The sequence below is a fragment of the Oryctolagus cuniculus genome, chromosome X (assembly GCF_964237555.1).
Source record: "Oryctolagus cuniculus chromosome X, mOryCun1.1, whole genome shotgun sequence".
In the NCBI taxonomy this organism is placed as follows: Eukaryota; Metazoa; Chordata; class Mammalia; order Lagomorpha; family Leporidae; genus Oryctolagus; species Oryctolagus cuniculus.
Genome location: NC_091453.1, coordinates 88,104,634 through 88,117,042, shown reverse-complemented (window position 1 = coordinate 88,117,042; position 12,409 = coordinate 88,104,634). Strand labels below are relative to the sequence as shown.

Sequence of the window (12,409 nt, the reverse complement as noted above, 5' to 3'; positions counted from 1 at the left end):
AGGGAACCAATAAGGGAAGAAGTTGTTAATTATCACCTATAAGCCCATAGTGCTAAGGGAGGGGAAGGAGCAGTGTCATAGGAATCTGACAAGAGTGGAGGGGTGCGGCCAACACTGTAGCATAGTAGGCTAAGCCTCCACCTGAGGTGCTGGCATCCCATGTAGGAGCCAGTTCATATCCCTGCTGCTCCACTTATGATCTGGCTCTCTGGTTATGGCCTGGGAAACCAGTGGAGTATGTCCCAGGTGCTTGGGCCCCTGCACCCACATGGGAGACCCAGAAGCTCCTGGCTCCTGGCTTCAGATTGGCCCAATTCCAGCCACTGATACATTTGGGGCGTGGGCCAGCAGTTGGAAGACCTTTTTCTCTGTCTCTCCCTCTCCCTGTAACTCTCAAATAAATAAATAAAATATTAAAAAAAAAAAGAGTAGAGGGGTGCTGTTTAGAGTTGTGGCCTTAGAGAAACCTATGAGCATTGCATATGGGGAGAAAGCAGTTGGGATAAATAGATAAATATCCAACACCCTCTTACTTCCTGCCCATTGATTTCTTGCTAGTTGCTACCCTGACCCCCGCTGAATTCAAAGAGAAGCCAGAACTTGCACATAGAGTAGGGAAGACAAGGGAAGAGAATGGCTTAGGGGAGGAAGCAGAGAATAACCACACAAACTTCTAGGTGCAATACTCTGGCTGTTAGCCTGGGGCCCAATGGTACCATAATAGGAATAAGCACCCCCATTAGCTCTGAGCCATAGCAGTTGACACACTGTACACTTACATATGGAATAGCCAGAAATGACTAAGGAAATTTTCTGCACAGTGGTATGTGCATTTTTGGAATCAAACACAAATAACAGGTGGAGCAAGTTGTTTCTATAGGCTATGACAGAGCCTCAGTTCCCAGGGATGCCTAAACTCTAAGTGCAACAGACGGCATGTACTTCAATATTTGTAAGTCTCTCCATTTTCACACCTAGGGGAGCTCACCGATAGACATCAAGAACGTGTTCAGAACTAGGACATCCAGGTCTCTATGTGAATTGCCCCCCCTTTTTTTTCCTAAAAAGATAATATTATGGTAAGATAAAAAATAACATGATTGTTGTTTATAAATATAGCATATAGATTATTTATTGTTATTATGCCATCAGAGCCCTTCTTCCTATTTATTAAGCACTTTACCATGCTCCACTGTGTTAACCTTGATTTCTACATTGTCTCACTTATGTCTCAATGTAGTCAGTGCATGGGGGACAGAGGTGGGATTGAGGGATTTGCAGACTGCCTCCACTGCTGCTGGTCTGGCTGCAATCCCAGCCCTGGCCCTCAATGCCCCAAGGGTCCATGGCCATACAGGAACCTCTCCCTGGCCTGCATCTTTCTTTGTCTGCATCAGGTCAGCATGAGAACCATGCCAGGCCCCACGAGACCTGTACCCAGGTAGTCACAAACAGCCACGGTTACAATGGCAGCACAGGGCAGCTGCTGGGCAGCCCACTGGGTGTCCTGGGATGTGGACCCTGAGCCCAGCTGCCTGTTATAGCCCGAGGCCTCAACGTGGTGGTGACCATGAATGAGCTGACCCAGCAGCCCCCCATGGTGGGGAAACCCCAGGAACAAGATAGCAAAATGGACAAAATGAGGAGGATAAAGTGAGTAGGTGGAGGGGGTCGAGGAAGCCCCTGACCATGGGCCACCACAGGGTGCTCTTTGAGAAGCAAAATGACCTGCTGACTACAATTACGCACCCATCTTTGGCATGTTTGGCATCATGGTCATAGTTACAGAACTGGAGATATCCTGGAGTGTATGCCAAGGAGTCTCTGGTGTACACTAAAGAGTCTCTGTATTCATTTGCCCTCATTCCTCATCGGCCTGTTCACCATCATCCTGTTGGGCCTACTTGTTTTCTACCACATGTATGCTCTTGAGATCGAACAGTTCATGGTAGACAGCAGGGCAGATGACTGCTGCATCACCATGACATGTGAGTTCATCTTTGTCATCTCATCTTGAATCATTGCCACCTGAACTATGTGTGTCTGTAACAGGTACCACAGCTAGCAGAAAGTGACCAGCAACTTCCTGGGGGCCATATGGCTCATTCCCATCACCTTCCTGTCTGTCAGTTATGGGAACATGGTGCCTTACACATGCAGCATGAAGGGCATAGGCCTGCTCACTGGCATCATGAGAGCTGGCTGTACGTCTGTCACTTGTGGTGGCCTGGAAGCTAGAACTTAATGGGAGTTCCACAAGGGAGACCCTGATGGAGTTTTAAGCTCTTGGCTTCTGTCTGGCCCAGCCCTGCCCATTGTGGCCATTTGGGGAGTGAACCAGCAGATAGAACATACAAACATTTTCTCTTTCCCTCTTCCCCCCATACTCTAACATTCAAATAAATAAATAAATCTCTTTAAAAAAAAAAAAAGTCCCAGAGTCTCACATATGACCTTATGTTTGAGCTGTACATCCAGCAGGAAGACCTTTAATCCCATCTAGTTGCCATCAAAAGCTGCCTGGACAAGATGGGTGCCTCCCTGTGGACCCTGCCCAGCCTTCTCACCAAAGCCCTAAACCTGCCCACACCCCTGCAAATCCCCACCCCATCCCATGAGCCTGGCCCCAGCAGCCCCCTCCCCCAACAAGGCAACCTGGAGCCCTGTATACTTGTGGCTACCAGTGGCCTCTTCAGACTTTGGGTGACAAATGCCTAAACTTGGAGATTGTGTGGTGCCTCCTCCTCGCTGTGGTCTGGGAATCTTTCTATATTAGCATGTCTTGGAGTACAGGAAGCCAAAACTGAGTTGAATGGAGTAGACTGGGGCCTGCCCCACCCAGGCTGTGCCAGCAGAGGGCAGGAGAGCCCCAAGCCTCCTCTGGTCACTTGGCCATTCGGCTCTCCCCAGGACCCTTGTGGTTGTGGAATAGTTAGGGACAGGCAAGGTCCTTGCAGGTTCTGAAAAGAACCGATATCCATAGAAAAAAAAAAATCTCATTGCAGTGTGCTGTGTGCTGGGTGCTTTTATCCTTATTATATAGAGAAAGAAAACCTGAGATTTAGGGAGATGTAACTTACCCAGTGTTATGTGGCTAATAAAGCCTGGTTATGTATTCAAAGCAATGTGACTTCAGAATTCATTTAGTTAATGAGCTTTAGCTAAACCCAGCCTGATCATGGATACTTTTTAAAACAAATTTTATTTATTTTCATTTTATTTGAAAGGCAGAGAGAGAGAGATATCTTCCCACTGCTTGTTCACTCCCAAAATACCTATGACAGCCAAGCCAAAGCCAGCAACTTGGAAATTTTTTTTAACTTTTATTTAATAAATATAAATTTCCAAAGTACAGCTGATGTATTACAGTGGCTTTCCTCCCCCATAACTTCCCTCCCACCTGCAACCTTCCTATCTCCCGCTCCCTCTCCCATTCCATTCACATCAAGATTCATTTTCAATTATCTTTATATACAGAAGATCAATTTAGTATATATTAAGTAAAGATTTCATCAGTTTGCACCCACACAAAAACACAAAGTATAAAGTACTGTTTGAGTACTAGTTATAGCATTAATTCACATTGTACAACACATTAAGGACATAGATCCTACATGGGGAGTAAGTGCACTGTGACTCCTATTGTTGACTTAACAAATTGACACTCTTGTTTATGGCATCAGTAATCACCCTAAGCTCTTGTCATGAGTTACCAAGGCTATGGAAGCCTTTTGAGTTCACTGACTCTGATCTTATTTAGACAAGGTCATAGTCAAAGTGGAAGTTCTCTCCTCCCTTCAGAGAAAGGTACCTCCTTCTTTGATGGCCTGAGGAACTTGGACATTGATCCAAGTCTCCCATGTGGGGACCCAGTACTTGAGCCATTATCTGCTGCCTTCCAGTTTGTGGGTCAGTAAGAAGCAGAATTGGAGGTGGAGTAGCTGGGACTCCAACCACACATTCAGATATGGGATATGAGCATCCCATGGGGGAACTTAACTGTAGCGCCAAATGCCCACCCCTATGGGAACTTCTGTAAGAGGCAGTGCTGTTGCACAGGAGCCAGACAGAAGAGAGAGTAAGAAGGATTTATTGGGGGCCAGCATTGTGCTGGGATGCCAGCATCCCATACGGCCACCGGTTCGCACCCAGCTCCTCCACTTCTGATCCAGTTCCCTGTTAATGCTCCTGGGAATGCAGTAGAAGATGGCCCAAGTGCTTGGGCCCATGCACCCACGTGGGAGACCTGGATGAAGCTCCTGGCTCCTGGCTTCAGCCTGGCTCACCCTTGGCAGTTGCTGCCATTTAGTGAGTGAAGCAGTGGATGGAAAAATTCTCCTTCTCCTTCTTTCTCTCTCTCTAACTCTGCATTTCAAATACACAAAAAATAAATATTTTATAAAAGAGAAGGAGTTGTTGTAACTTTATTGTTTAGTCAGAGAAGATGACTGGGCCATGAGTCAGCAGCTGGGATTAAAATCCAGGTCATCAGTTTACTAGTAGTAATCATTCTACCATCTCATCTCATCTTGCTGCTAAATTCTTTCTTCCTCTTTCCTCACATCTCTTGATATCACTATCATCATTGCATACCAGAGCAATTTACTCCTTGGAAAATACTATCTCTCATTATATTTTAGAAAATGGATCAATAAAGGTGAAGCAAATAGCTTTTACGGCCATGCCTGTAAAATAATGTTTAATATTTATGTAAAGTTTTACAACTGATAATCATAATGATATCTAACATTTATTGAGTACTTACTATATGCCAGGCTATATTTTAAGTGCTTTAGCTGTATTAACTCAGTTCTTAAACTACTATATAAGTTAGATATTATTGTCTCCATTTTATGGAACAAGTGACTAGAGATTCAGACCAGTTAAATAAGCCTTAGTAAAAGTCACACAGCAGTTTGTGACTTGCAGTTTGACTACAAGTCTTACTTTTTTGGGCATCACATGAGTACTCTGATAATGCATCAGGATTTGAAAGGAAAAAAATATTTTCTTTTTCAGCCAATGTTCTGGTGCAGTGGGTTAATCTTCCACTTGGGAAGCATGCTTCCCATATTGCAGTGCTGGTTAGAGGCCTACCTACTTGGTGCTTCTATGCAGCTTGCTTGCAATGAATATGGGAAAGCAGTGGAAGATGGATCAAGTACTTGGGTCCCAGGCTTCTGGCTTCAGCCTGGTCCAACCCTGGCTATTACAGTCAATTGGGGAGTGAACCAGTGGGTGGAAAATCTTTCTGTCTCTCTGCCTTTCAAATAAAAAAATGAATCTTTAAAAATATTTATTTTTGTAGTCAACACTTGGATAATCTACGTTGCCTGGTTTGCAGTTTGTATATTCCCCACCAGTATATGAAAGAAATGATTTTGCTCTGGCTACAGCAATATGCATAGGAAGATACATTTGTTCAGAGTTCATTGTGTTTCATATCCAAAATTATATTCTTAGAATTGTGCCTATGAACTACATTAAATCTATTCTCATTATATTAATAATAAATATAATGGGGCCAGTGTTGTGACTCAGTGAATTATGTGGTCATCTGTGACGCTGGCATCTCACATGAGCACTGGTTCAAGTTTCGCCTGTTCTGCTTCCAATCCAGCTCCCTTCTAATGCACCTGGAAAAGTAACGGAGGGTAGTCCAACTGCTTGGGCATCTGCCATACATATGGGAGATCCAAATGAAGCTCCTTTCTCCTGACTTTGGCCTTGTGCAGCCCAAGCTGTTGGAGCCATTTAGGGAATAAACCAGCGGATGGCGCGTCTCTGTCTCTGTCTCACCTTCTCTCTCTCTGACTCTGTCTTTCAAATAAGTAAATATTTTTAAAAAACTAAATAAAAATAAAAAGTTTTAAATATTCAATGTCTTAATACATGTTTTGCATGATCCTTTTTTCTGACCATTTTTTAAAATATGTATAACCTTTAAACTAGTTTCTTTACCATCTACCTTTGCCTTTTACTCACCCTCTAATTATATTGTGTTACTCTCACTTTCTCATGTCAGTTTCTGAGACAATATGCTATGATAAGCCTCTGAGGACCATCATTGCATGCCTGCTTGTAATTATGGGAAGATGGGGTGGATCAGGTGACACTGGGGGCTTGTTCATAAAGGTGACTGAATAAGTCAATCTTGACTATCCATGGACTGCAAAGAGTGTATGTAAGGGGGCTATATATCCTCTATCTGAACTTCATCAGTTAGCAAAAAGGAGAGAGGAAGGGGCTACACTTTAAAAATTCCTCCTGAAACTGTATGAATGCAGGTTAGACATAATAACAGAAGATTCAATAATGTTAATGGTTTTAGAAACATTTCAGAAATGAGAGATAAAGATTATTTTCTTTATTGAGCTAAGATGAATACCAGAATCACCTCATTAGTTACTGAGTACACTGTTGTGAAAAGATTGTAGAGTCCTTTTTATCATGTTACTAAACTCAAAAATCCCCTAATTTTGCAGGATATCAGCAATGAATCTTCAAATATACACTTTGGGGTAAAACACTCATGTATTTGATTAGTTACTTCAGTTGATAAAAGCATGGTTTTAATGAGGTCAAGACTATCAGTTCGAATCTTCCTTTTAATGCCACATCTAATTTCAGATGTTTACCATTAGTTATAGAGGGATTATTTAAGAATTATCAATAGTTCAATAAAAATTCATTCATTCACTTCTACAGCTTATCCACTAAACATATTTATTGGGTGCCTAACTTTGTGACCATGTGGAAAAGTAGGAATAGTGAACTGATGAAAGTAAACACGTATCCCTGTTCTCCTGGAGATCAATAAATGGATGGTGTTCTTAACACTTCAGGAAGGAGCTTCATCAATTAAAGCATGTAAAGTCTACCTCCAGGTTGCAAACCACAACTTTGTGTCAAATAAAGGGCAGAAGACATACCTGTTTTTTTTTTTTTTTTAATTTGAAAGAGGGAAAGACAGAGAGATTTTCCATGTGCTGGTTCACCCCCCAGTTGGCCACAATCGTGAAGGATATGGTAGGCCAAATCTAGGAGTCAGGAGCTTTATCTGAATCTCCCATGTGGGTGACAGGAGCCCAAACACTTGGGCCATCTTCCATTGCTTTTTCCACGTGCATCAACAGGGAGCTTCATTAGAAGTGGAATGGTTAGGACATGAACTGACACCTATATGGATGCCAGAGTTACACGCAGCGGCTTTACCTGCTATGCCACAATGCTGGCCCCAGTATACTTGTCTTAACCATAGACATGACTGTGTTCGCAAAGGAAACATTCAAAGACCAATTAATGTTCCATAGTATATCCATATAATAGTCAATAGCAATCTTCCCCAAATCTTTTCATATAATACCACACATACATAATATGTAAAAAAGAAAAAAAAAAAACATTGTTGGGGCCAGCATTGTGGCACAGTGGGATAAACCTCCACCTGCAATGCTCACATCCAATATGAGCTCCAGTAAGAATCCTGGTTGTTCCTCTGCTGATCGAGCTTCCTGCTAATGTGCCTAGGAAGGGAGCAGAAAATGGCCCTGGTACTTTTGCCCTTGCCACCCATGTGGGAGATCCAGATGGAGTTTAGGACTCCTGGCTTTGACTTGGTCCTGCTCTGGCTGTTGTGGCCATTTGGGGAGTGAACCAGCAAATGAAAGATCTCCCTCTCCCTCTCCCTCTCCCTCTCCCTCTCCCTCTCCCTCTCCCTCTCCCTCTCCCTCTCTCTCTCCCTCTCCCTCTCCCTCTCCCTCTCCCTCTCCCCCTCCCCCTCCCCCTCCCCCTCCCCCTCCCCCCTCTCCCTCTCTCTCTGTAACTCTGCTTTTTAAATCAATAAAATAAATCCTTTTTTTGAAAAGACAATAGTTGAGCAGGAAAATAGGCAAGAACTATAAACAAATAGAAACATAAGCTATATATCACTCTTCAGCTCTCCCTATCACACACAAAAATATATGAACATTCTTCCATGTCACTTTTTTTGTTATATAGTTTTTTTTTTTATTTAATAAATGTGAATTTACAAAGTGCAACTTTTGTATTGTTGTGGCTCCCCCCCCCAACCTCCCTCCCTCCCGTGGCCCTCCCCTCTCCCACTCCCTCTCCCATCCCACCCTTCATCGAGTTTCATTTTCAATTACCTTCATATACTGAAGATCAACTTAGTATATACTAAGCAAGGATTTCAACAGGCTGCACTCACACAACTGCACAAGGTATAGGGTATTGTTCGACTAGTAGTGTTGTTTTTTAAGTTTCATAGTAGAACACATTAAGGACAGAGATCCTACATGGGGAGCATGTACCCAGTGACTCCCGTTGTTGATTTAACAATTGGCACTCTTATTTATGACGTCAGCAATCACCCGAGACTCTTGCTATGAGCTGTCTAGGCTATGGAAGCCCCTTGAGTTCACCGACTCTGAACTTGTTTAGTCAAGGCCATATCACAGTGGAGGTTCCTTCCTCCCTTCAGAGAAAGGCGCCTCTCTCTTTGATGGCCTGATCCTTCTGCTGGGGTCTTGTTCACCAGGATCTTTCATTTAGATTGTTTTTTGCCACCGTGTCATGGCTTTCCATGCCTGTGAGACTCTCATGGACCTTTTAGCCAGATCCAAATGTCCCAAGGGTTGATTCTGACCATGTCACTTTTATAGTTCCAGTTGAGTATTTTAAATAGCTATATAACAGTTCATAGGCTAGAATTACATGGGCTGTTTCAGCCATTCTTATATTAATGGAGATTCATGTTTTTTTAGATTTATTGATTTGAAAGTCAGAGATATAGAAAGAAGGAGAGAGACGCACACACAGACAGAGAGAGAGATCTTCTATCTGCTGGTCCACACCCCAAAGTGCTGGAACAGCTGGGCTGGGCCAGGCCGAGGCCAGGAGCCAGGAGCTTCTTCAGGTTTCCCATGTGGGTGCAGGGGCCCAAAGACTTGGGCAGTCTTCTGTTGCTTTCCCACGTGCATTAGCACACAGATGGGTAAGAATTAGAGCAACCAGGACCTGAACTAGTGCCCATATGGGATGCTGACACTACAAGCAGAGGCTTGACTTTCTATACCACAGCACCAGTCCCTTTTTTTAAATCACAATGTTACAGTAAACATTCTTTTAAGCATTCATATATCCTTACACACAAGACAGAAGTGCTCTCTGTCACTACTATTTTTTTAAAAGATTTATTTTACTCATTTGAAAGACAGAGTTACAGAGAGAGGTAGAGACGGAGAGAAAGAGAAGAGGTCTTCCCTCCACTGGTTCATTCCCCAAATGGCCGCAAAGGCCAGAGCTGTGCCAACCCAAAGCCACGAGGAGTCAGGAGCTTCTTCCGGGTCTCCCACGCGGGTGCAGGAGTCCAAGGACTTGGGCCATCTTCTACTGCTTTCCCAGGCCTTAGCAGAGAGCTGGATCAGAAGAGGAGCAGCTGGGACTCGAACCGGCACCCTTATGGGATGCCAGCGCTGGAGGCCAAGGTTTTAACCTGCTGTGCCACAACACCAGCCCCTGTCACTACTATTCAGTATTTTTTTGGAGATTCTGGCTGATGGAATAAAAAGTGACATGAAATTTACTATATAAATGTTGAAAAAGAGAATAATCTTAACTTTCAGGTTATGATTGAACCTTTGGAAAACTTGAGGAACTCAGCATCAAAAAATAGAGCTAATGAGAGATTTTAGTAAGGAAGATTACTAAAATATCCAAAAATTCAGTGACTCGTTTTTGCTAGCAAAATAATCAGTTAGATAAGTGAATGGAAAGATGAAACACTCATTATAACAATGACAAACTACAAAATACTTGGGGATACATTTAACAAGTATGAAAAGTAATGTATTTAAAATATAATTTTATTGAAGGATATAGAATCTGATCTGAATTAATGAAGAGTGGAAGACATTTAGTCTAATAATCAAAACACTCATTGAGGCATCTGTTTTCCATCTGATTGTCTGGTTTTCTGTTCAATTCTGCTCTTAATTCCAGTTTCCTGCTAATGATTACCTTAGGAGCCCGCAGGTAATAGCTCAAGTAGTTTAATCCCTGCCACCCATGTGGGAAAACTGGATAGACTTCCTGTCTACCAGCTTTGGTGTGGTACAGTCTGTACTATTGCTAGCCTTGGGAAGCGGGGGTTGGTGAACCAGCTGATGGGAGCTCTCTTTGTCTCTTTTTTGTCTCCTAATTTGAAAGCAGAGCATGTTTCTGCATGGAAAGATAGCATAGAATAAAAGATAAATTCTTCCCTGGTACATATCAATAATATAATTCCCTAGAATTTAAATTTTTTAAAAAGCTTATTTATTTATTTTAAAGTCAGAGAGAGAAGGGGGAGAGATCCACCATTCACTGGTTCACTCCCCAACTAGCCACAATGGGCAGAACTGAGATAGGCAGAAGCTAGGAGCCAGGAGCCTCATCCAGGTCTCCCATGTGTGTGGCAGGGGCACAAATACTTGGGCCATCCTTTGCTGCTTTTCCTGGGCCACCAACCAGGAGCTAGCTTGGAAGTGGAGCAGCTGGGACTTGAACTGGTGCCATACAGGGTGCCAATGTCACAGGTGGTGGCCCCACCTGGTACACTATAATGCCAGTCCCTAGAATTTAAATGTTATGGAATTGGACAGCATGATTGTATAGTTCATAGTACTGTATGGATGAATACCATAATGGCCAAGAAAAATTGGGCCAAAACATTATTGGGAGGGAATTAACCTATCAGACACTGATACTTACAAAGATAGCATCAGTTAAAATAGTAAGTTTAGACATTTAGAAGGTAATAGACCAGTGGAATACAGTGCAGAATACACGGGTCAGCATTGTGGCATAACAGGTTAGGCCATGCCTGTGTTGCCAGCATCTCATACAAGCATCAGTTCAGGTCCTGGCTTCTCAACTTCTGATTCAGCTCCCTGCTAATGCACTTGGAAAGCAGTGGAAGATGGCCCAAGTCCTTGGAATCCTGCACCCACATAGGAGACCTGGATGAATCTCCTATCTCCTGGCTTCAGCTTAGCCCAGCCCTGGCCAATTCTCTGTAACTCTTTCAAATAAAAATATCTTTTAAAAAAAGACAGTCCAGAAACAGATTGTACACACACAAATATACATACATACATGAGAACCTAGGGTATGATAAAGATAAGATTTCATTTTAATGTATTGGAGGGGCAATGGTGGTTTGTTAAAATATGCTATGGACATAGATGAATATCTACTTACAAAAAAAATCAATTAAATCTCTGACTCATATAATTCACATACTTCAAAAAGTTCATGGAAATATGTAATTAAAAGATAAGCTTGTTTTGGTATAAAAAAGTTTTTTGAAATCCATACATAGTTTTTTTTTTCATAATATGGATTTTCCATGAACATTTTACGGATTCCTGGTATTTAAGAAAATTCTAAATGGATTGTGAAGTTACTTCCACCTACAACAAAGGAAATGATCAATAGAGTGAAGAGACATCCAACAGCATGGGAAAAATATTTGCAAACCAACTACCTCACAAAGGATTAATATCCCAAGTATATCATCAACTTTAAAACTGAAAAACAAAAAACCAACCAATCCATTTAAAAATGGTCCAAGGACCTCAACATCCAGATCTCAAAAGAAGAAATACAAATGGCCAAGAAATATATGAAAAAATGCTCAGCATTAGTATCCATCTGGGAAATGCAAATCAAAACCATAATGAGATATCATTCAGCTCTGTGAGAATGACTAATATCCAAAAGACAGAGGGTAACAAATGCTGGTGAGGATGTAGAAAAAGGGGAACTCTTACACACTGTTGGTGGGATGTAAATTAGTGCAGCCACTGTGGAAAAGAGTGTAGAGACTTCTTAAAAAACTAGAAATAGACTTGCCATGACCCAGCAATCCCATTACTGGGCTATATCCAAAAGACATGAACACATTGTATCAAAGAAGTATCTACTCACCATGTTTATAGTAGCACTGTTCATATAGCCAAAATTTGGAATTAACCAAAGTGTCTATCATCAAATGAATGGATAAAGAAAATGTGGTATATACACACAATGGAATATTATTCAGCTATAAAAAAGAATGAAATTCTGCCATTTACAGCAAAATGGACACAATTGGAGGACATCATATCAAGTGAAATAAGCCAAGCACAGAAAGACAAATATCCCATGTTCTGCCTTATGTATGGGAGCTAAAATTATATGTATATCAGTATTGATGGAAATATATTTTTTGTGAAATTCCGTTTTATACCTTTGTCAAACCAGTGATTAAGAATATTGTATGGGGCTGGCGCTGTGACATGGCAGGTGAGGCTGCCACCTGCAGTGCCGGCATCCCATATGGGCGCCAGTTTGAATCCTGGCTGCTCCATTTCCTATCCAGCTC

General features: G+C 42.2%; 1 protein-coding gene across 1 annotated transcript in view; it reads left to right on the top strand.

Annotated features, from left to right (window-relative positions):
* The window catches only part of IL1RAPL2 (interleukin 1 receptor accessory protein like 2), a 1,316,228-nt gene that overhangs the window by 685,067 nt on the left and 618,752 nt on the right, over window positions 1–12,409 (top strand). The gene's annotated exons all lie outside the window — the stretch shown is intronic.